Source organism: Pristiophorus japonicus, unplaced genomic scaffold (genome assembly GCF_044704955.1).
Source record: "Pristiophorus japonicus isolate sPriJap1 unplaced genomic scaffold, sPriJap1.hap1 HAP1_SCAFFOLD_533, whole genome shotgun sequence".
Classification (NCBI taxonomy): Eukaryota; Metazoa; Chordata; class Chondrichthyes; family Pristiophoridae; genus Pristiophorus; species Pristiophorus japonicus.
The window spans coordinates 116142-140519 of NW_027254440.1; the positions used below are offsets into that span (position 1 = coordinate 116142).

Sequence of the window (24378 nt, forward strand, 5' to 3'; positions counted from 1 at the left end):
ACTGACTCTCACTGGGGTACAATCCCACACAAACTGACTCTCACTGGGGTACGGGACCCACACACACTGACTCTCACTGGGGTACAATCCCACACACACTGACTCTCACTGGGGCACAATCCCACACAAACTGACTCTCACTGGGGTATGGGACCCACACAGACTGACTCTCTCTGCGGTACAGTTCCACACACACAGACTCTCATTGGGGTACAGTCACACACACACTGACTCTCACTGGGGTACAGTCCCACACACACTGTCTCTCACTGGGGTACAGTTCCACAAACACCGACTCTCACTGGGGTACGGGTCCCACACACACTGACTCTCACTGGGGTACAGTTCCACAGACGCTGACTCTCACTGGGGTAATGGACCCACACACACTGACTCTCACTGGGGTACGGTTCCACACACACTGAGTCTCACTGGGGTATGGGTCCCACACACACTGACTCGCACTGGGGTACAGTCCCACACACACTGACTCTCACTGGGGTACAGTTCCACACATACTGACTCTCACTGGGGTACAGTCCCAATGCAGGTGAATTTGTTTGTTGGTATAGCTGGGCGCTGAATCCTTGTTCATTTTCAAGAATCCCAGCAAGCTGAGTCTTGCCATTGCCACACTGATTGGATTTGGATCGATGAAGGAAAGGTCCTTGTCTCCTGCTACAAAGTGTGCGTTGTTTCTGTTGACCATGAGCTGGGGACTCCCCAGTCACTTTGTGTTGCAGCATCTGGAGTTATGATGTCGGTTCGATTCCATGTGGCTTTGCTCGAAATATTGAACAGAGGGACACATTTCTAAAGTCACTGCAGTGTGACAGAAACCTCTTTGTTCAGCAGTAAAAAGCAGTACAGCAGTTTTGCAACCATCGGTTTAATTGGTTTAAAATGCGATAGTGAACTTCATAAAAAAGAAAAACTATCTGAAACTTGCAGAACCTTGAATAGGAGACTCGGAGAATCCCTGCGGAATTCAACAGCCTTTGATTCAAAGCAGTATCCTCGATCAGGCTGCGAGATCCATTAAAACAACAGAGGAGACACAGAACAGCTTCAGAACAGACTGGGTCCTTCGTAGCCATTGTGTGGAGTGATATCATTGTACACACTTTCCCAGCAGTCAGTGGGAGATCCAGGGTAAGCGGAGATAGGCGATAATCAACTGGCATCACTCACTTAGCAGCTTCAGTTTGAGGACGGCCTGGTGCGCATGAGAGTCTTTCCCTTTGAATTGTAATATTGTCCCTGATACATCAGGGATACCTGCCTGGTACATCCGGGATACCTGCCTGGTACATCCGGGATACCTGCCTGGTACATCAGGTATACATCCGGGATACCTGCCTGGTACATCAGGTATACATCCGGGATACCTGCCTGGTACATCCGGGATACCTGCCTGGTACATCAGGTATACATCCGGGATACCTGCCTGGTACATCCGGGATACCTGCCTGGTACATCAGGTATACATCCGGGATACCTGCCTGGTACTTTCGGGATACCTGCCTGGTACATCCGGGATACCTGCCTGGTACATCCGGGATACCTGCCTGGTACATCAGGTATACATTCGGGACACCTGCCTGGTATATCCAGGATACCTGCCTGGTATATCAGGTATACATTCGGGATACCTGCCTGGTATATCCGGGATACCTGCCTGGTACACCAGGATACCTGCCTGGTACATCCGGGATACCTGCCTGGTACATCATCCGGGATACCTGCCTGGTACATCCGGGATACCTGCCTGGTACATCATCCGGGATACCTGCCTGGTACATCCGGGATACCTGCCTGGTACATCCGGAGGGGCGGGGGGGGGATGGTGGGGGGCGTGGGGATGCGTGGGGTGGGGGGGCGATATCTGGTATCACCCATCAGATGCTGCAGAAATGATGAAGATGGAAGCTGGGAGGTTGAAGTTGTGGTTCAGTGCGGCCTTGGCAGTGAGCCTGATGTAAAAGATGCAGTGTGGAGAGAGAGGTGGAGGAAGAACACAAAAACTAGGTTGTGACTCACTGACAAGGTACAAACTCATCTTCTCTGCTGAATGTGAGACTAATATTGGCTTTCAGATAGAGAGAAAACATCAAGTGCAGCATCAAGAGCTGTTACAAATGGTAAAATGTCGTATCATCCGTGACATGAAGCACCTCCTGGAACTGGCACATGACTCGGCTAAAGTGAGAACCCTCCCAGAACACTTTGCCACAGGAAGTGCAGCAGTAAAACATGTCGATCTTATCCAGGATCCCAGGCGGAATGGCCTCCACCTGAAGCGCAGCACCGCCCGTAAACTTCAGTGTCTTCATGTTGAGCCCCGATCTCTCTGCCCATTGACAGCTGGGGTTGTAGGAGGAGCTGCCAGTCCTAGCCAGCCAGTTCCCGGTGTCTGTCTGGGGAGACCCCAGGGGCCTGTCTGTACTGGGGAACCTTCTCCTCGCTGTAGCTGGATGATCTGGAAAGAACACAAGAAAATGAGGGAAACAATTTGTGAGTTGGATTTCTCACAGCGCCGCACCGTTCGACACAACAGCCTCCCAGCTACTGAATCTTACTCTTCAATCAGACCCAATACATACATACGCCAGCACCAGTCTGTGTGAGCCGGTCTGAGAGAATACCCCAGGGTGGGCCACAGAATACACCAGGGTGGGACACAGAGTATCCCAGGGTGGGACACAGAATACACCAGGGTGGGACACAGAGTATCCCAGGGTGGGACACAGAATACCCCAGGGTGGGACACAGAATACCCCAGCGTGGGACACAGAGTACCCCAGGGTGGGACACAGAATACCCCAGGGTGGGCCACAGAATACACCAGGGTGGGACACAGAGTATCCCAGGGTGGGACACAGAATACCCCAGGGTGGGACACAGAGTACCCCAGCGTGGGACACAGAGTACCCCAGCGTGGGACACAGAGTATCCCAGGGTGGGACACAGAATACCCCAGGGTGGGACAGAGAATACCCCAGGGTGGGACACAGAATACCCCAGCGTGGGACACAGGGTACCCCAGGGTGGGACACAGTTTATCCCAGGGTGGGACACAGAGTATCCCCGTGTGGGACACAGAATACCCGAGGGTGGGACACAGAATACCCCAGGGTGGGCACAGCCTCTCACTGGGAGAGAGAGAGAATATCCCAGGGTATTCCATGTAAAATTCTGACTGCAAAAGTTTCTACAAGTACGTAAAAAGAAAAAGATTAGTGAAGACAAATGTAGGTCCTTTACAGACAGTAAGGGGAGAATTTGTAATGAGGAACAAGGAAATGGCACAACAATTAAATAATACTTCGGTTTTGTCTTCATGGAAGAGGACTCAAATAACGTCCCAGAAATGCGAGGGAATCAAGGGTCCAGTGAGCAAGAGGAATTAAAGGAAATGATTATTAGTAAGAAAATAGTGCTGGAGAAACTAATGGGACTGAAGGTAGCTAAATCTCCAGGGCCTGATGATCTGCATCCCAGAGTACTAAAAGAGGTAACCATGGAAATAGTAGATGCATTGGTTGTCATCTTACAAAATTCTACAGATTATGGATCAGCTCCTGCAGATTGGAGGGTGGTAAATGTAACCCCACTATTTAAAAAAGGAGGGAGAGAGAAAACAGGGAACTACAGACCGGTTAGCCTGACATCGGTAGTAGGGAAAATGCTGGAGTCTATTATAAAGGATGTGATAACAACACTTAGGTAATATCAACGGGATTAGATAAAGTCAACATGGATTTATGAAAGGAAAATCATGTTTGACAAACCTAATGGAGTTTTTTGAGGATGTAACTGATGGAATAGATAAGGGAGAACCAGTGGATGTAGTGTATTTGGATTTTCAGAAGGCCTTTGATAAAGTTCCACATAAGAGGTTAGTGTGCAAAATTAAAACACATAGGATTGGGGGTAATGTATTGGTATGGAGTGAAAATTGGTTAACTGACAGGAAACAGAGAGTAGGAATAAACGGGTCTTTTTCGGGGTGGTGGGCAGTGACTAGAGGGATACCACAGGGATCAGTGCTTGGGCCCCAGCTATTCACAATATATATAAATGATTTGGATGAGGGAACCAAATGTAATATTTCCAAGTTTGCTGATGACACAAAACTAGGTGGGATTGTGAGTTGTGAGGAGGATGCTGCAAGGCGATTTAGGTAGGTTGAGTGAGTGGGCAAACACATGGCAGATGCAGTATAACGTGGAGAAATGTGAAGTTATCCACTTTGGTAGGAAAAACATAAGAACAAAGTATTATTTAAATGGTGATGGCTTGGGAAGTGTCGATGTACAGAGGGACCGGGGTGTCCTTGTACACCAGTCATTGAAAGCAAACATGCAGGTGCAGCAAGCAGTTAGGAAGGCAAATGGTATGTTGGTCTTCATTACAAGAGGATTTGAGTACAGGAGCAAGAATGTCTTACTAGTTATGCAGGGCCTTGGTGAGACCACACCTGGAGTATTGTGAGCAGTTTTGGTCTCCTTACCTAAGAAAGGATATACTTGCCATAGAGGGAGTGCAGCGAAGGTTCACCAGACTGATTCCTGGGATGGCAGGACTGTCGTATGAGGAGAGATTGGGTCGGCTTGGCCTGTATTCATTAGAGTTTAGAAGAATGAGAGGGGGTCTCATTGAAACGTATAAAATTCTGACGGGGTTGGACAGACTGGATGCGGGGATGTTTCCCCTGGCTGGGAAGTCTAGAACAAGGGGTCACATTCTCAGGATACAGGGTAGGAAATTTAGGACCGAGATGAGGAGAAATTTCTTCACTCAGAGGGTGGTGAACCTGTGGAATTCTCTATCACAGAAGGCTGTGGAGGCCAAGTGACTGAATATATTTAAGAGGGAGACAGATAGATTTCTAGACACAAAAGACATCAAGGGATATGGGGAAAAAGCGGGAATATGGTGTTGAGATAGAGGATCAGCCATGATCATATTGAATGGCGGTGCAGACTTGAAGGGCCGAATGGCCTACTCCGGCTCCTATTTTCTATGTTTTTATGTTGCTATGTGGAAGCTGAAGCAGTCAAGTTTCTGGCGATGTTAGGGTGCAGTTTTCTGTTACCCTCTCCTGTCCTCCCTTGATGTGCTGATGTGTGCATTTCTTAGGCTAAGAAAGAGCAAATCAGCCTGGGCTCCTGTTCCAGATCACCATCCCTGGAAAGTGCAAGTGAGGCGAGGTCAGAGGAGGGCTCAGCAGTGATGCCCCTCACACAGGAATAGTTGACATTTTCCGGAGTGAGAGAAGGAGGATTGCAATTGGAAGTGCAGCCCGGCAGCAGTGAGGAGCAGAGTGGAGAGAGGCTGCTGACACACTCACAGTCCCTGCCTGCAGCTCTCGGCGGATGGGAGCTTGCCGTGCTCGCAAGGGTTTTACAAGGAGTGTTCTGTGATGTGTCTGAAAGAGGCGCAGGGCCAGAGGGGGAAACATCCCACAATAAATCGCAGTGTGAAGTGTCCCCAATAACACCAGCACCAAAGGTTTCCGAGACGGGAGACCCAAGCTCGTATTTGTGATTCACAGCAGCTCACTATAATCAGAAGGTAGAGAGTGAGGGATGAGTTTACGAGCAGCGCCAACACAGGTATCTATCCAGGAATTTGGAGAGCCTCCTGCTCACGTAACATGAGCTAGACATGAAGGAATGTTGTGTGCAAAATGACACACCTTTACTGCCAGGATAAATGCCTGTGAAATATTTGTGGTTTTACAGGGCTGTGAGAGATTGCAGCAGACAGGTACAGTCAGCACACAGTGTTCCTGCACATGGCCAGCCTCCCAATACTGAGGATCAGCAGCTCCCTGTAAACACAATATTCCCTCCGCTTAATAACCTTTCTATTAACTATGCTCCTCTGATGATTGGCATATCGTGCTGGTGATCTCCAGCATTTTCTTTGCGACGGTGCGCAAGGGCAAGCTATGGAGGGGCACGCTCCCAGCATGCACAGTGGTCCTGCAAGGCCTCTATTAAGGGTACAAGGCAGCCAGTCACAAATCGCACAGGCAATCTGAGGGGAGAGAAGGAGAAGTACAGAACGAGCCGAGGGAACAGAGGGAATGTACCAGGGAAAGAGCGCTGTGGGCTACCTGGCCCGTGCTGCTGTCTAGGAAATACATCCCATAATCAACCTTATACCCTCACTCTTCAATATGTTGATGGAATAAATGCTGAACAACTGCCCTGAACAGTCCTGAACAGGGGGGAGGAGGGGACCATACAGGCACCAGCCTCTGTGTAAAGTAGCACAATCCTGACTATTTTTTGCATTTACCGCTCCTGCATTTGTGGCTGTTTATTTGATCTCTGTACACTATAGGATCCTGAATCGCTCTGTAGGATCACCTCCTGAACCTTCTTATCCCCGTGTAAACATTGCGAGCCTCTCCCCATCACCCAGGTGCCGAACCCCAAGCTCTCACTGAGGTGCCCTATGCTGCCCTCTGTAACACCTGGAAATCATTCTCGACCCGATCCCTGGGACCGGGCCCTCGCTCCGTACAAACTCAGTCACTTGCTGAGATCTGGCCTCTATCCCTCTGCTTATAAGAACAGAAGGAATAGGAGCAGGAGTCGGCTATTCAGCCCTTTGAGCCTGCTCCGCCATTTAATAAGATCATGGCTGATCTTTTACCTTAACACCAGCTTCCTGCACTATCCCCATATCCCTTGATTCCCTTCGTATCCAAAAATCTACCCAACTCTGTCTTGACTATACTCATTTACTGAGCATTCACAGCTCTCTGGGGTAGAGAATGCCAAAGACTCACAACCTTTTGAATGAAGACATTTCTCATCTCAGTCCTGAATGAACGACCCCTTATTCTGAGAGTGTGACGAAAGGGAGGACGAGGGGGAGACAAGGACAAGGGGAGGGGGAATGAGGGAGGAGGAGGGAGAGGGGGAGGAGGGAGAGGGGGACGAGAGTGGAGGAGGGAGGGGAGGAGGGAGGGGAGGGGGGGAGAGGGGATGAGGGGAAGGAGGGAGGAGAGGGCGGAGCAGGGGGAAGGGGAGAGGGAGGAGGAGGGGGGAGAGGGGATGAGGGGAAGGAGGGAGGAGAGGGCGGAGCAGGGGGAAGGGGAGGAGGGAGGAGGAGGGGGGAGGAGGGAGAAGGGGAGGAGGGAGAGGGGGAGGAGGGAGAGGGGGACGAGGGTGGAGGAGGGAGGGGAGGAGGGAGGGGAGGGGGGAGAGGGGATGAGGGGAAGGAGGGAGGAGAGGGCGGAGCAGGGGGAAGGGGAGAGGGAGGAGGAGGGAGGAGGGAGCTGGGGGAAGGGGGGAGGAGGGAGCTGGGGGAAGGGAGGAGGAGGGAGCTGGGGGAAGGGAGGAGGAGGGAGATGGGGAAGGGAGGAGGAGGGAGATGGGAGAGGGGTACGAGGGAGAGGGGGGAGGAGAGGAGAGGGGGAGGGGGACAAGGGGAGGGGGAATGAGGGGCAGGAGGGAGAGCAGGGAGGAGGGAGATGGGGGCAGGGGAGAGGAGGGGGAGGGGAGGGGACGAGAGGGGAGGAGGGGGAGGAGGAGGGAGACAGGGGAGGGGGGAGAGGGGGAGGAGGGAGACGGGAGGAGGGGGGATGAGGAAGAGGGGACGAGGGAGAGGGGAGAGGTGGGAGGAGGAGGAGGGGAGAGGGGGGAGGAGAGGAGAGGGGGAGGGAGGACAAGGGGGAGTAGGGAGAGGGGTGAGGAGGGAGACAGGGGGAGGAGGAAGACGGGGAATAGGGGGAGGGGGAGGAGGGAGAGGGGTGAGGAGGGAACAGGGGAGGGGGGTGAGGGGGGGGTGAGGGATGACAAGGGCGAGAGGGGTGAGGAGGGAGATGGGGGGAGAGGGGACGAGGACGAGGGGGGCGAGGGGGAGGAGGAGGTATGGGGGGAGGAGGGGGGAGACGGGGGGAGGAAAAGGGGACGGGGAGGGGGGACAGCCTGGGCTGCTGGCTTTGGCCTCAATGCCGTGCACAGAGCAGATGCTGGGTCGTGTAGGGACGGAGGAGGCTAGAGCAGGTGGGAATGTGTTAAAGCGAGCATACCCACACTGACTCTTAGCACTGTGGGTATGCTCGCTGTCACCACTAACCACGGTGTGATTACACCTTGCTCTGTGTCAGTCTCGGGCATCTAACACAATGCACTGCCTGCCTACTCCCTCACCTCACTCTGTACATCACCCACGCTGCAATCCTCATGCTGCTCTCAATGTTTCTCCAACAATACTGTATCAGCAGCACATTCCGCCCCATAGAAATGGATTGACTGACAGACCTCTCAGACGGATATCTGCACACTGACTCTCCGTCCCTCTCCCTCAGGGAGATATCTGTACACTGACTGGTGTGTCTCAGTCCCTCTCCCTCAGGGAGATATCTGTACACTGACTGGTGTGTCTCAGTCCCTCTCCCTCAGGGAGATATCTGTACACTGACTGATGTCTCTCCGTCCCTCTCCCTCAGGGAGATATCTGTACACTGACTGATGTCTCTCCGTCCCTCTCCCTCAGGGAGATATCTGTACACTGACTGGTGTGTCTCAGTCCCTCTCCCTCAGGGAGATATCTGTACACTGACTGATGTCTCTCCGTCCCTCTCCCTCAGGGAGATATCTGTACACTGACTGGTGTCTCTCAGTCCCTCTCCCTCAGGGAGATATCTATACTGTTATGTATGCATGTAAACCTGACCAAAATGTAAGACTTGCCACTAGGGGGTACACCTGTGGGAGACCTAAGGGTCACCTGTGCACCCTGGGGCAAGCAGGTATAAAAGGTGATTCACCAGGCTGCTTCTGCACTCTGGAGTCTTAATAAAGAGACCAAGGTCACAACAGTTTGAGCTTACAATATAGTCCCTGTGGATTTATTCTGAACATAGCAAATTGGCGACGAGTAACGGATCACGAACTTTCACATGGCAATGGCTGCCGTTGGTATTCTTGTGAGATTTGTTGAGAGCGATGATTGGGAAGACTTCGTTGAGCGCCTCAACCAGTACTTTGTGGCCAACGAACTGGACAAGGCTGAAACAGAGATCAAACGCAGGGCGATTGTCCTCACCGTATGTGGGTCATCGGTATATGGCCTCCTTAAAAATTTGCTGGCACCGGTCAAACTAACGGACAAATCTTACACAGAGCTGTGTATGCTGGCTAAGGAACACCTCAAGCCAAAGAGAGCATTTGATGGCCAGGTATCGCTTTTACACGCACCATCGCTCCGAGGGCCAGAACATGGCGGGTTTTGTCGCCGACCTAAGATGGGACAGTGTAAATTTGCAGGATCCTTGGGGTAAATGTTGCGGGACTTTTTCGTGCTTGGAATCGGCCACGAGGTCATTCTTCGCAAACTGCTGTCTGCCGAATCCCTAGATCTGAGCAAGGCCATCACGATAGCCCAATCCTTCATATCCACGAGCGATAACACGAAACACATATCTTCACAGAATCGAAGCTCACCGGCAAGTATTGTGCATAAAATAATGTTTTCAGCAGGCAGAACAGTACAGGGCAGGGCCCACACGACCGCAGAGGCCAGACCTAGGTCTAGAGTGACTCAGAGTCCGCCGTGGGGCGTGAATGCGTATCCATTAGCACCATGTTGGCGCTGCGGGGGTAATCATAGAGCTCATCAATGTCGATTCAAGCCCTATGTGTGCAAGGGCTGTGGAACAATGGGGCACCTCCAGCAAATGTGCAAACAACCTCTGATTCATCACGTGGCAGAGTCAGGAGAGGATGACCGATCCAGCGAGGATCACGATGAACGAGCAGGAGAGGCAACTCAACCTGAGGATGAAGAGGACGTATATGGGATATATGCCTTCACCACCAAAAGCCCTCCGATAATGTTAAAAGTTGAACTTAACGGCACTCCAGTCTCCATGGAACTCGACACGGGGGCGAGCCAATCAGTTATGAGCCAGAAGGCATTTGAGAGGCTGTGGGGCGACAGAGCACAACGACCCGAGCTGATCCCGATACAGGCAAAGCTGCGCACCTACACCAAGGAACTGAGACCAGTTATTGGCAGTGCGGACATAAGAGTATCCCATGAGGGAGCAGTGCACGATTTACCACTGTGGATTGTTTCAGGTGATGGGCCAACGCTGCTTGGCAGAAGGTGGATGACGAAGATTCGATGGAACTGGGAAGACCTTTGCGTACCTTCTCCGGCGAACGAGGTCTCCCCTTTTCAAAGGCTGAGCAAGCCCCCACTTTCAGCTGAACCAGGCATCGAAGTGCCGATCCATTTGCAGATCCCCAAGGCACAGGCTGCTCATCACGACCACGAGGAGGTAAAGTTCAACCGAGCAGCGGTACAGGCACAGTACCCACCACCCAAAGCCGACGACCTCTTCGCGACGATGGAAGAGGCTCCAGGTCGATCATGCAGAGTGGGAATCCGGCCGGAACAATCTGAATGCGTCTTCCCGACGCCAGAGGCAAAATACCTGGGGAGGAAGATTGCAGCAGTCAGCATCACGGACATGGGCGAGAGGGCGTCCAGACCACGGGACGAGAGAGCGTCCAGACCACGGGACGAGAGAGCGTCCAGACCACGGGACGAGAGAGCGTCCTGACCACGGGACGAGAGAGCGTCCAGACCACGGGACGAGAGAGCGTCCAGACCACGGGACGAGAGAGCATCCAGACCACGGGACGAGAGAGCGTCCATACCACGGGACGAGAGAGCGTTCAGACCACGGGACGAGAGTGCGTCCAGACCACGGGACGAGAGTGCGTCCAGACCACGGGACGAGAGAGCGTCCAGACCACGGGACGAGAGAGCGTCCAGACCACGGGACGAGAGAGCGTCCTGACCACGGGACGAGAGAGCGTCCAGACCACGGGAAGAGAGAGCGTCCAGACCACAGGACGAAGGTGCGTCCAGACCACGGGACGAGAGAGCGTCCAGACACGGGAGATCGCCGCAACGGAATGGAGGTATCTGTCGCCCAGCAAGGAAGAAGACTGGGTTTAGGGCAAAGGTAAAGGGGCGGCCGCTGTGAAGACCAGGAATCCACAACGCTCCAATAAATTGTATGCACTGTGTAACCCTTGTTAGCGGTATTTCGCGGCCATTGATGTACCATTATATGGGATCTGGGGTACCGTACAACAAGCCGAAGTAGCAGGCGAACACCAACCGGTCATATATGTAGCTGACAAAGTATTCGTAGCAAGTGAGATGTTACCGCATGGGGTCGGGAGTGTTGTGCAGCAAGCAAAAGTAGCGGGCGAGCCCCAAACGATTGAACATGTATCCAATAAGTTAAACAAAGCAGCAGCCTGTACTCACGGGACTATAGAGACGTACCAAAGAGTGTCACAAAATGTGCTCGAGTCAGACAAGCTGCTCATCCCACAAGCTTGGGAGAGGAAAGGCACCATTACCGATGCGTTGTTTCGAGAATGTCTAACACTGTCTGTGCACTGTAACATGTTCCGCCACAGGCCAGGCACTGAGAGCGGCACTAATGCCCTCAGTTGGCTACCGTTGCCCAACCCGCGGGGTGGAAACGGCACAACCTGCAGACCCACTCGCGGTGGTGGAAGTGCTTGAAAGCGAGGGGTCAATCGTAATGGCCCCCCAGCTTAGGACCTGGACCAGCCAGGATCCCACGTTACCGCCTGCCAAAGGTGAACTGCTAGACGGGATGTGGCAACCTATCCGTCGCAGAGACAAAAGACCCATCCCAACGTTGCAAAGTAAGGCAGGGCGGCTACACACAGTCGGTGGTCCAGGGCCCCCATATTACGGCCCAGGGTCCACGGGGACCACTAGGCCTCCCGACACTACCGAAAGTCTCAAGGCCATTGCGACCATCCTGGGCTTGCCAGACCTCAGGGTCAGCGACAATAGCCTGGAGCAGGCAGCCCAAATCACTAAACCTAGCACCACTAGTGTTGTGCCCTTAGATGCTCTAGTAATGACTCCACGAGGCAATATGTTGTATTTGAACTGTAGTGACTTAGTCCTTATTACTGAACTGTAGTGACCTTATTAGTTAACTCCAGAGTGAGGATCACACCTGGTGGCCTGCCTTTTATCCTAGGCAAGGCCTAACCTGTACAGGTAACCTACAAGTCTCCCACTGCTGTGCCCTCTGGTGGCACACCTTGTGCTAGTACCAACAGTAGCCATGTAGGATACATGACAACTAGTGTCACGGTAGACTCCCTACAGACCCGGCTATCCTGGGTGCTATGCAGTCACCAGACAGAATCACTCAGAACCGAGCCTTCCGTATGCCATCAGCAGAGAATGCACCATGATCGCACGGCCCCTCCACGCGACATCAGAATAAGTGATGTAGACCATGTTCAGGGCCCCAGTTGGGCCACTAGCACGGCATTAGCCAAGGCGGGGTGGAATGGAGTGTAGGTGATGAAAACGGAGCATTTATTTGTGAAACCAGGTACCGGGCTAACGAGTAAAGCATTTGTGAACCACAGATAACCATGAACCAGTGTGAAAGGACTTGGCCCCCAGCGACCCACCAACACGATCAACGAGCCGTCGACCACGAGGATGAACCCACCATGTCAGGACTTCAGTCCAGGCGATCGACCTGGGGCTGTGGGGCGCCAGATCGCCTCAACTCACAAATAACTTGTACATAAGACTTTGGGGCTAGGGGGTGGGGGTGATGTTATGTATGCATGTAAACCTGACCAAAATGTAAGACTTGCCACTCGGGGGCACACCTGTGGGAGACCTAAGGGTCACCTGTGCACCCTGGGGCAAGCAGGTATAAAAGGTGATTCACCAGGCTGCTTCTCCACTCTGGAGTCTGAATAAAGAGATCAAGGTCACAACAGTTTGAGCTTGCAATATAGTCCTGAGGATTTATTCTGAACATAACACTGACTGGTGTCTCTCAGTCCCCTCTCCCTCGGGGAGATATCTGTACACTGACTGGTGTCTCTCAGTCCCTCTCCCTCGGGGAGATATCCGTACACTGACTGGTGTCTCTCAGTCCCCTCTCCCTCGGGGAGATATCCGTACACTGACTGGTGACTCTCAGTCCCTCTCCCTCGGGGAGATATCTGTACACTGACTGGTGTCTCTCAGTCCCTCTCCCTCGGGGAGATATCTGTACACTGACTGGTGTCTCTCAGTCCCTCTCCCTCGGGGAGATATCTGTACACTGACTGGTGACTCTCAGTCCCTCTCCCTCGGGGAGATATCTGTACACTGACTGGTGTCTCTCAGTCCCTCTCCCTCGGGGAGATATCTGTACACTGACTGGTGACTCTCAGTCCCTCTCCCTCGGGGAGATATCTGTATACTGACTGGTGTCTCTCAGTCCCCTCTCCCTCGGGGAGATATCTGTACACTGACTGGTGTCTCTCAGTCCCTCTCCCTCGGGGAGATATCTGTACACTGACTGGTGACTCTCAGTCCCTCTCCCTCGGGGAGATATCCGTACACTGACTGGTGACTCTCAGTCCCTCTCCCTCGGGGAGATATCTGTACACTGACTGGTGTCTCTCAGTCCCCTCTCCCTCGGGGAGATATCTGTACACTGACTGGTGTCTCTCAGTCCCTCTCCCTCGGGGAGATATCCGTACACTGACTGGTGTCTCTCAGTCCCCTCTCCCTCGGGGAGATATCTGTACACTGACTGGTGTCTCTCAGTCCCTCTCCCTCGGGGAGATATCTGTACACTGACTGGTGACTCTCAGTCCCTCTCCCTCGGGGAGATATCCGTACACTGACTGGTGTCTCTCAGTCCCTCTCCCTCGGGGAGATATCTGTACACTGACTGGTGACTCTCAGTCCCTCTCCCTCGGGGAGATATCTGTACACTGACTGGTGTCTCTCAGTCCCTCTCCCTCGGGGAGATATCTGTACACTGACTGGTGACTCTCAGTCCCTCTCCCTCGGGGAGATATCTGTATACTGACTGGTGTCTCTCAGTCCCCTCTCCCTCGGGGAGATATCTGTACACTGACTGGTGTCTCTCAGTCTCCTCTCCCTCAGGGAGATATCCGTACACTGACTGGTGTCTCTCAGTCCCTCTCCCTCGGGGAGGTAACCGTACACTGACTGGTGTCTCTCAGTCCCCTCTCCCTCGGGGAGATATCCGTACACTGACTGGTGTCTCTCAGTCCCTCTCCCTCGGGGAGATATCCGTACACTGACTGGTGTCTCTCAGTCCTTCTCCCTCGGGGAGATATCCGTACACTGACTGGTGTCTCTCAGTCCCTCTCCCTCGGGGAGATATCTGTACACTGACTGGTGTCACTCAGTCCCTCTCCCTCGGGGAGATATCTGCACACTGACTGGTGTCTCTCAGTCCCTCTCCCTCGGGGAGATATCTGTACACTGACTGGTGTCTCTCAGTCCCCTCTCCCTCAGGGAGATATCTGTACAGTGACTGGTGTCTCTCAGTCCCTCTCCCTCAGGGAGATATCTGTACACTGACTGGTGTCTCTCAGTCCCCTCTCCCTCGGGGAGATATCTGTACACTGACTGGTGTCTCTCAGTCCCCTCTCCCTCGGGGAGATATCCGTACACTGACTGGTGTCTCTCAGTCCCTCTCCCTCGGGGAGATATCTGTACACTGACTGGTGACTCTCAGTCCCTCTCCCTCGGGGAGATATCCGTACACTGACTGGTGTCTCTCAGTCCCTCTCCCTCGGGGAGATATCCGTACACTGACTGGTGACTCTCAGTCCCTCTCCCTCGGGGAGATATCAGTACACTGACTGGTGTCTCTCAGTCCCTCTCCCTCGGGGAGATATCTGTACACTGACTGGTGACTCTCAGTCCCTCTCCCTCGGGGAGATATCCGTACACTGACTGGTGTCTCTCAGTCCCTCTCCCTCGGGGAGATATCTGTACACTGACTGGTGTCTCTCAGTCCCTCTCCCTCGGGGAGATATCTGTACACTGACTGGTGACTCTCAGTCCCTCTCCCTCGGGGAGATATCTGTACACTGACTGGTGTCTCTCAGTCCCTCTCCCTCGGGGAGATATCTGTACACTGACTGGTGACTCTCAGTCCCTCTCCCTCGGGGAGATATCTGTATACTGACTGGTATCTCTCAGTCCCCTCTCCCTCGGGGAGATATCTGTACACTGACTGGTGTCTCTCAGTCCCTCTCCCTCGGGGAGATATCCGTACACTGACTGGTGTCTCTCAGTCCCCTCTCCCTCGGGGAGATATCTGTACACTGACTGGTGTCTCTCAGTCCCTCTCCCTCGGGGAGATATCTGTACACTGACTGGTGACTCTCAGTCCCTCTCCCTCGGGGAGATATCCGTACACTGACTGGTGTCTCTCAGTCCCTCTCCCTCGGGGAGATATCTGTACACTGACTGGTGTCTCTCAGTCCCTCTCCCTCGGGGAGATATCTGTACACTGACTGGTGACTCTCAGTCCCTCTCCCTCGGGGAGATATCTGTACACTGACTGGTGTCTCTCAGTCCCTCTCCCTCGGGGAGATATCTGTACACTGACTGGTGACTCTCAGTCCCTCTCCCTCGGGGAGATATCTGTATACTGACTGGTGTCTCTCAGTCCCCTCTCCCTCGGGGAGATATCTGTACACTGACTGGTGTCTCTCAGTCTCCTCTCCCTCAGGGAGATATCCGTACACTGACTGGTGTCTCTCAGTCCCTCTCCCTCGGGGAGGTATCCGTACACTGACTGGTGTCTCTCAGTCCCCTCTCCCTCGGGGAGATATCCGTACACTGACTGGTGTCTCTCAGTCCCTCTCCCTCGGGGAGATATCCGTACACTGACTGGTGTCTCTCAGTCCTTCTCCCTCGGGGAGATATCCGTACACTGACTGGTGTCTCTCAGTCCCTCTCCCTCGGGGAGATATCTGTACACTGACTGGTGTCACTCAGTCCCTCTCCCTCGGGGAGATATCTGCACACTGACTGGTGTCTCTCAGTCCCTCTCCCTCGGGGAGATATCTGTACACTGACTGGTGTCTCTCAGTCCCCTCTCCCTCAGGGAGATATCTGTACAGTGACTGGTGTCTCTCAGTCCCTCTCCCTCAGGGAGATATCTGTACACTGACTGGTGTCTCTCAGTCCCCTCTCCCTCGGGGAGATATCTGTACACTGACTGGTGTCTCTCAGTCCCCTCTCCCTCGGGGAGATATCCGTACACTGACTGGTGTCTCTCAGTCCCTCTCCCTCGGGGAGATATCTGTACACTGACTGGTGACTCTCAGTCCCTCTCCCTCGGGGAGATATCCGTACACTGACTGGTGACTCTCAGTCCCTCTCCCTCGGGGAGATATCCGTACACTGACTGGTGTCTCTCAGTCCCCTTTCCATCAGGGACTAATCTGCATAATCTGACACGATTGTAAAATTCTCATCCTTGTTTTCAAATCTCTTCAGGGCCTCGACCCTCCCTATCCCTATAATTTCCTCCAAACCTACAACCCTCCATGATATCTGTGCTCCTCTGATTCTGGCCTCTTGAGTGCAACATCCCCACCCACTCCTGGGAATCCCTGGCCCAAGACCGCTCAAAATGGAGCAGAAGCATCTGGGAAGGCGTCGAACACCTCGAGTCTCTTCATCGGGAGCACGCGGAAGCCAAGCGCAAACAGCGGAAGGAGCGCACGACAACCCAAGCACCCAACCCACCCGTCCCTCCAACCACCCGTCCGCCCCACCTGTGACAGAGACTGTGGATCCCGCATTGGTCTCATCGGTCACCTGAGAACTCATTAATGTGGAAGTAAGTCATCCTCGACTCCGAGGGACTGCCTAAGAATAGAAGTGAGGGGAGGAGTGTGCCTTTAATACAGCTGAGGGGAGGAGTGTGCCTTTAATACAGCTGAGGGGAGGAGTGTGCCTTTAATACAGCTGAGGGGAGGAGTGTGCCTTTAATACGGCTGAGGGGAGGAGTGTGCCTTTAATACGGCTGAGGGGAGGAGTGTGCCTTTAATACAGCTGAGGGGAGGAGTGTGCCTTTAATACGGCTGAGATGAATCTATGGTGCCGAAATTGCACACTGTTTCTGGTGTTTTTACCGGCGTGGTGGATGCGGTGGCCTTTTGAGCGAAATTTCGCTCTTTGGCTTTTTTTCCCGGTGGACCGGAAGTGGGGCATAATGGGGTCGGATGTGGGGCGGTGAGCACACGAGAGGGGCGGAGGTTGGGGGCGGGCAGAGTGGCCGTCGCTGTCACTCATCAGCGGAGTGCTGATAACCACATCACGGTGCCGCATCACCATAGCTCTCCCCTTCACTTAAAGGGGAGATCGGCGCGATTCTTTAAGTTCAGCCCACTGGGCCAGCAGGGAGGGTTTAGGCCGGGCCAGTGGCCTGGCACCCAAGAGGGGGTGCCAGGCTGCCCGTTGGCGGCCCGGCCGAACCCTGGGGCACAATTGTCAGCCCGACCTGGCAGTCGGCCAACGAAACAAACCATGGCGGCCATTGGCATCGCCATTTTACCAGGCCCCTGCACCGGCAGAATAAAGCAGCTTTCGGCACCGCACGGCGGGAGCAAGATTTTTTCGGTGGAATTTTGCCATCGAGGAGGGGGGGAACATTGGTGGTGTGCGCTCTGCTTATGCACTTAAGACGGATCGGCAGCAGTGGAGAAGTGGGGGGTGGGGGGGCGAGCAGGTCACCGCCGGATTACCGCAGGAGCGGAATTTAAAACAGGGCGGCCTTTCCATGAAAAATGGACGGCCGTTGCACTCCATAGCGTGGCCGCCGATTTCAGGCAGTTACAGGCCTTACGGGAAGGGACAATTTCAGATCCGATATTCCTTCCTGTCCTGATGGCTGCGTCTTTCAGGGACTGCAGAGATTAGCTGCTGGATAGCAACACGTTGAGGAGTGTAAAGACCTATTAGAATGGGCTGAGAGAGTCCAGAACAGCCGTCAGGCGGATATTCCTTGCCCTTTCATGTGATGTTGTGGCTGCCTCCAACTGTGATTGCTTTTCATGTCAACGAGACTGAGATTGAGGTGGAGGTTCTCATGGTGCTGCTCAGACCCAGAGTCTGCATCTCAGAGTACTTAAGGAAGTGGCCCTAGAAATAGTGGATGGATTGGTGGTCATTTTCTAACATTCTATAGACTCTGGATCAGTTCCTATGGATTGGAGGGTAGCTAACGTAACCCTACTTTTTAAAAGAGGGAAGAGAAAACAGGGAATTATAGACCGGTTAGCCTGACATCGGTGGTGGGGAAAATGCTGGATTCAATTATTAAAGATGAAATAGCAGCGCATTTGGAAAGCAGTGACAGGATCAGTCCAAGTTAGCATGGATTTATGAAAGGGAAATCATGCTTGACAAATCTAGAATTTTTTGAGGATGTAACTAGTAGAGTGGACAAGGGAGAACCAGTGGATGTGGTGTATTTGGACTTTCAAAAGGCTTTTGACAAGGTCCCACACAAGAGATTAGTGTGCAAAATTAAAGCACATGGTATTGGGGGTAATGTTTTGACGTGGATAGAGAACTGGTTGTCAGACAGGACGCAAAGAGTAGTAATAAACGGGTCCTTTTCAGAACGGCAGACAGTGACTAGTGGGGTACCGCAAGGTTCAGTGCTGGGATCCCAGCTATTTTCAATATATATTAATGATTTAGACGAAGGAATTGAATGTAATATCTCCAAGTTTGCAGATGACATTAAGCTGGGCGGCAGTGTGAACTGTGAGGAGGATGCTGAGAGGCTTCAGGGTGACTTGGACAGGTTAGGTGAGTGGGCAAATGCATGGCAGATGCAGTATAATGTGGATAAATGTGAGGTTATCCACTTTGGTGGCAAAAACAGGAAGGCAGATTATTATCTGAATGGTGACAGATTAGGAAAAGGGGAGGTGCAATGAGACCTGGGTGTCATGGTACATCAGTCATTGAAAATAGGCATGCAGGTACAGCAGGCCGCGAAGAAGGCAAATGGCATGTTGGCCTTCATAGCGAGGGGATTTGAGTATAGGAGCAGGGAGGTCTTACTGCAGTTGTACAGGGCCTTGGTGAGACCACACCTTGAATACTGTGTACAGTTTTGGTCTCCTAATCTGAGGAAGGACATTCTTGCTATTGAGGGAGTGCAGCGAAGGTTCACCAGACTGATTCCCGGGACGGCAGGACTGCCATGTGAAGAAAGACTGGATCGACTCGGCTTATATTCACTGGAATTTAGAAGAATGAGAGGGGATCTAATAGAAACATATAAAATTCTGACAGGTTTAGACAGGTTAGATGCAGGAAAAATGTTCCCGATGTTGGGGAAGTCCAGAACCAGGGGTCACAGTCGAAAGATAAGGGGTTAGCCATTTAGGACCGAGATGAGGAGAAACTTCTTCACTCAGAGAATTGTGAACCTGTGGAATTCTCTACCACAGAAAATTGTTGAGGTCAGTTCGTTAGATATATTCAAAAGGGAGTTAGATGTGGCCCTTATGGCTAAAGGGATCAAGGGGTATGGAGAGAAAGTAGGAATGGGGTACTGAACTCGCATGATCAGCCATGATCATATCGAATGGCGGTGCAGGCTCGAAGGGCCAAATGGCCTACTCCTCCACCTATTTTCTATGTTTGTATGACCCATAGCTCTCTCTGCTCGCAGATATCACCACAAACATTTCAACATCTCATCTTACTATCTGACAACTGGAACACACACCCCAGACTCAGTCCCATTCCCCTGACATTTCCCCATTCACCCAGTGTCCTCTCGGATAGGACCAATTAATGGCTGGGATTATTGGAACCAAAGGCCTAAATCTCCTCATGTCCTGTATTCTGATAAGACTTGCCCCGAGGGACTGCAGCGTTGGTACGGGGCAGATCCTCACAAAGGGTTAGAGATAAGTTTCGGCCTGAGTTGCTCCTGTTTTTTTGGAGCAACTGGTTTAGAATTGAGTGTCTTAGAAATTGCAATTCTCGGCATTTAGTTTGCTCCAGTTCTAGTCAGTTAGAACAGTTTCAGTTTGGAACAGATTTTTTTTTCAAAAGAGGGCGTGTCCGGCCCCTCTAACTTACTCCAAACTAACTTAGAATGGAGTAAGTGTAGATTTTTGAACGCTCAGAAAAACCTTGACTACACTTAGAAAATCAGGCGTAGGTTACAAATCAGGCGTAGGGAATGGGGGGGGGGGGGTGGAGTTTAAAGGGAAGTTTACAAACATTAAACACTTCAGTTTTACAAATAAAGAGCCATCATCAATAATAAATGAATCAATAAATCAACCAATAAATCAATCAAAAAAAATTAATAAAAAATAAAAAAAATTAAAAATCAATAAATAAAACATTTTCTACTTACCGACTGCAACACCGTGAGCCCTCCAACAGCGTGCTGGGACGCCCCGCCCCCCCACCCCGCAAGTGTGTCTCTGTCAGTGTCTCTATCTCTCTGTCTGTGTCTCTCTCACTCTCTGTCTATCAGTGTCTGTGTTTCTGACAGCGAGGGGAGGGGGAGGAGGAGGAGAGGGGGGGGGGAGGAGACGGTGGGGGAGAAGATGGGGGGGGAGGGAGATGGGAGGAGGAGAGAGGAGAGGGAGGCTGAAGTCTTGGGCCCAGCACCGGATTTACAGGTAGGTGGCCGGGGGTCGGGTCAGGTTGGGGGGGTGGGTCGGGGGGGTCGGATCCGGGATCGGGTCGGGTCCGGGGATTGGGGGTGGGGGGGGGAGTGGGAGCGGGAGTCGGGGGCAGTGGAGGGGGGGGGGGGGTCGGGTCCGGTTCAGGGGCGGGGGGGGCGGGAGTGGGAGTCGGGTCGGGTCCGGGGGCAGGGGGGGGGTCGGGTCCGGGGTCCGGTCCAGGGGCGGGGGCGAGTGGGAGCAGGAGTCGGGTCGGGTCGGGTCTGGTCCGGGGGGGGTAGCGGGGGTCGGATCCGGTCCAGGGGCGGGGGGGTCGGGTCCGCGGTCCGGTCCGGAGACAGCGGTGGGGGGGGGGGGTCGGGTCCGGTTCAGGGGCGGGGGGGGCGGGAGTGGGAGTCGGGTCGGGTCCGGGGGCAGGGGGGGGTCGGGTCCGGGGTCCGGTCCAGGGGCGAGTGGGAGCGGGAGTCGGGTCGGGTCGGGTCTGGTCCGGGGGGGGGTAGCGGGGGTCGGATCCGGTCCAGGGGCTGGGCGGTCGGGTCCGCGGTCCGGTCCGGAGACAGCGGTGGGGGGGGAGGGTCGGGTCCGGGGTCGGGTCTGGTCCAGGGGCGGGGGGGGCGGGGGGTGGGGAGTGGGAGTCGGGTCCGGGGGCAGGGAGCGGGAGTCAAGTCGGGTCCGGTTCGGCGGCGGGTGTCGAGTCGGGTCCGGGGTCGGGGGTTGTGGTGGGGGGGTGGTGTTGGGTCGGGTCGGGAGGAAGCAGGAGCTGCCCGTGGGAGGTGCAGCCTGATCCATGCAGCCCCAGGACTAGGGTCTGCGTGCTTCGGGCCCCTTCCACACAGTTTCAGGCGCCTGGAGCTACTGCACATGCGCACCCACTGTAGCGTGCATGTGCAGAGGTCCCGGCACTGTTTTCAGCGCAGGGACCTAGCTCCGCCCCCTACAGCTCGTGCTGCGCCGCGCCCGGATCCAGAGGACCAGCAGGGAGCCGGAGAATCTGTAAGTATTTTTTAGGCGCACTTTCGGGCGCGAAAAACGGGCGTCCAGGTCGGGGCTGAGCCGTTCTAGGTGCGGCCCGAAACTTGGGCCCAACATCAGGAGCCTGCCCCCTGCACTGTGCAGTGACTCACACAGTCAAACAGCACAGATTACAAATGGTGACTGAAGGATGGAGCTTGGATGCAGCCCATGGAACCGTAGCTCAGCAAATGTCAGAGAGAAGGAAGGAAAACTGGGGAACATGGATGTTTATTAGGCTGGTGTGCAGCATAAACACCAGATGTTGGGCTAAATAGCCTGTTTCTGTGCTGTAAAATTCAGTGTAATTCACTGTATTTATTCGGTGTTAGCCCAGCAGAACTCAGAGTGAGGCAGTGGGTAACTCAGACACAATCAAATACACTGAGGCACGCAGAGAGTACAAAGCAACATACTTTGATCCCAGGGATGAGAGGCTTTAGTTATGAGGATTGACAAGAGAAACTGGGGCTGTTTTCATCAGAACCGAGAAGATGGAAGAGATCTCATTGAAGGGTTTAGAAATGGGGGCGGCGGGTAATATGGTAAATAGGGACAAATGCTTTCCACTTTACGTCAAGTTGTTCTTTCTCAATTCCCAATTTACTCCTCATTTCCTTGCCCAATGGGAACAATTTCCCTCCATTGGTTTTAACCATTCTACCTTTTTGATTTGTTTTTCTCTTTCCTCTCTGGACATGTTGACTGAGGATTGAGTGTTAACCCAGACTTACATCAATCTCAATCCACACCGGTATACTTCAACAGGGGTCACCAGACAAAAAACCCAAGCAGCAAACCCTGGCTGACTTTCCCCATTCCCACATCAGCGGTGCCGAGGTCATTTGCAGTGAGATCAGCTAACAGGCCAGGCTGGAGCCTGGGCCTCAGCTAACATGCCAGGCCGGTGCCTGGGCCTCCGCTAATAGACCAGAGCCTGGGCCTCAGCTAATAGGCCAGGCCAGTGCCTGGGCCTCTGCTACTAGACCAGAGCCTGGGACTCAGCTAACAGGCCAGGCCAGTGCCTGAGCATCCATTAACAGGCCAGGCAGGTGCCTGGGCCTCAGTTAACAGGCCAGGCCGGTGCCTGGGCCTCAGTTAACAAGCCAGGACGGAGCTTGGGCCTCAGCTAACAGGCCAGGCCGGAGCCTGGGCCTCAGCTAACAGGCCAGAGCCTGGGCCTCAGCTAACAGGCCAGGCCGGAGCCTGGGCCACAGCTAACATGCCAGGCCGGTGCCTGGGCCTCCGCTAATAGACCGGAGCCTGGGCCTCAGCTAACAGGCCAGGCCGGTGCCTGGGCCTCAGTTAACATGCCAGGCTGGAGCCTGGGCCTCAGCTAACAGGCCAGAGCCTGGGCCTCCACTAACAGGCCAGGCTGGAGCCAGGGCCTCAGCTAACAGGCCAGAGCCTGGGCCTCCACTAACAGGCCAGGCTGGAGCCTGGGCCTCAGCTAACAGGCCAGAGCCTGGGCCTCCACTAACAGGCCAGGCCGGTGCCTGCGCCTCAGCTATAAGGCCGGAGCCTGGGTCCACTAACAGACCAGGCCGGTGCCTAAGGCCTTCGCTAACAGGCCAGACTCGCATGGTTCAGGGTGGACATCACATCTCCCAGTGTTGCAGAAAGTGCGGTGGGAGTAGAATCAGGAGAGAGCAGTATCTAAAGGGGAATAAATGCATGATATGGGAGGTGCAATATGTGCAGTGTGAAACATCGAGTATAATCAGTGACTCCCTAGTTACCTGAACTCTCTGTCCTTCCTGGGCCAGCCTTTAACTGCACAGCTTGCACCATCTCCTCCACAGATAGTTTCAGGTATTCGGCCCCATTACAAACCTAGGAAGAGAGAGAGAGAGAGAGAGTGAGTGACGGGAGTTACCCAGGTTCATAGCCTGGTTGGGTCCCTGCTCTGCTGACCATTGGTTCCCTGAGTGCGCCACTGAAATGAGGAGACAGGAGGTTATGAGCGATACACCTGATCCCAACTACATCCAGCTCCCACCAACAAACTCGGGAAATCGGCACCAAGATCAACTGTGTAAAAAAAATCCTGGAACTGCAGAAGGTGTCGGTGGATCAGAGCCTATGACAAGGTGACAGTGTCACTCACTGCATGGGTGGTACAGAGTCATAGTGTGTCCGGATCACTGCCTGCCTGACTGGTACTGTGCAATCTTTCCAGCGACATCTTTTCTTTCCAGAATCCACTCCTCTGACTCAAAAAGAGAAGACACCTGGAGAAACAGGTCCCAACAGGTGGGCTCCTAGAGAAACAGGTCCCAATAGGTGGTCTCCTGCAGAAACAGGTCCCAACAGGTGGCCTCCTGGAGAAATAGGTCCCAACAGGTGCCTCCTGGAGAAACAGGTCCCAACAGGTGGTCTCCTGCAAAAACAGATCCCAACAGGTGTCTCCCGGAGAAACAGGTCACAATAGGTGGTCTCCTGAGAAACAGGTCCCAACAGGTGTCTCCTGCAGAAACAGGTCCCAACAGGTGTCTCCTGGAGAAACAGGTCACAATAGGTGGTCTCCTGGAGAAACAGGTCCCAACACGTGGCCTCCTGGAGAAACAGGTCCCAACACGTGGCCTCTTGCAGAAACAGGTCCCAACAGGTGGCCTCCTGGGGAAACAGGTGCCAACAGGTGTCTCCTGAAGAAACAGGTCCCAACAGGTGTCTCCTGGAGAAACAGGTCCCAACAGGTGGTCTCCTGCAGAAACAGGTCCCAACAGGTGGTCTCCTGGGGAAACAGGTCCCAACAGGTGTCTCCTGGAGAAACAGGTCCCAACAGGTGGTCTCCTGCAGAAACAGGTCCCAACTG

General features: G+C 53.6%; 1 long non-coding RNA gene across 1 annotated transcript; it reads right to left on the reverse strand.

Annotated features, from left to right (window-relative positions):
- Positions 1-873: 873 nt before the first annotated feature.
- On the reverse strand, positions 874-23392 carry LOC139254090 (uncharacterized). The gene is made up of 2 exons (XR_011591994.1): positions 23303-23392; positions 874-2479 (listed from the first exon to the last, which is right to left on the reverse strand). It is a non-coding gene; the product is annotated as an uncharacterized lncRNA (long non-coding RNA).
- Between the last annotated feature and the right edge of the window lie 986 nt (positions 23393-24378).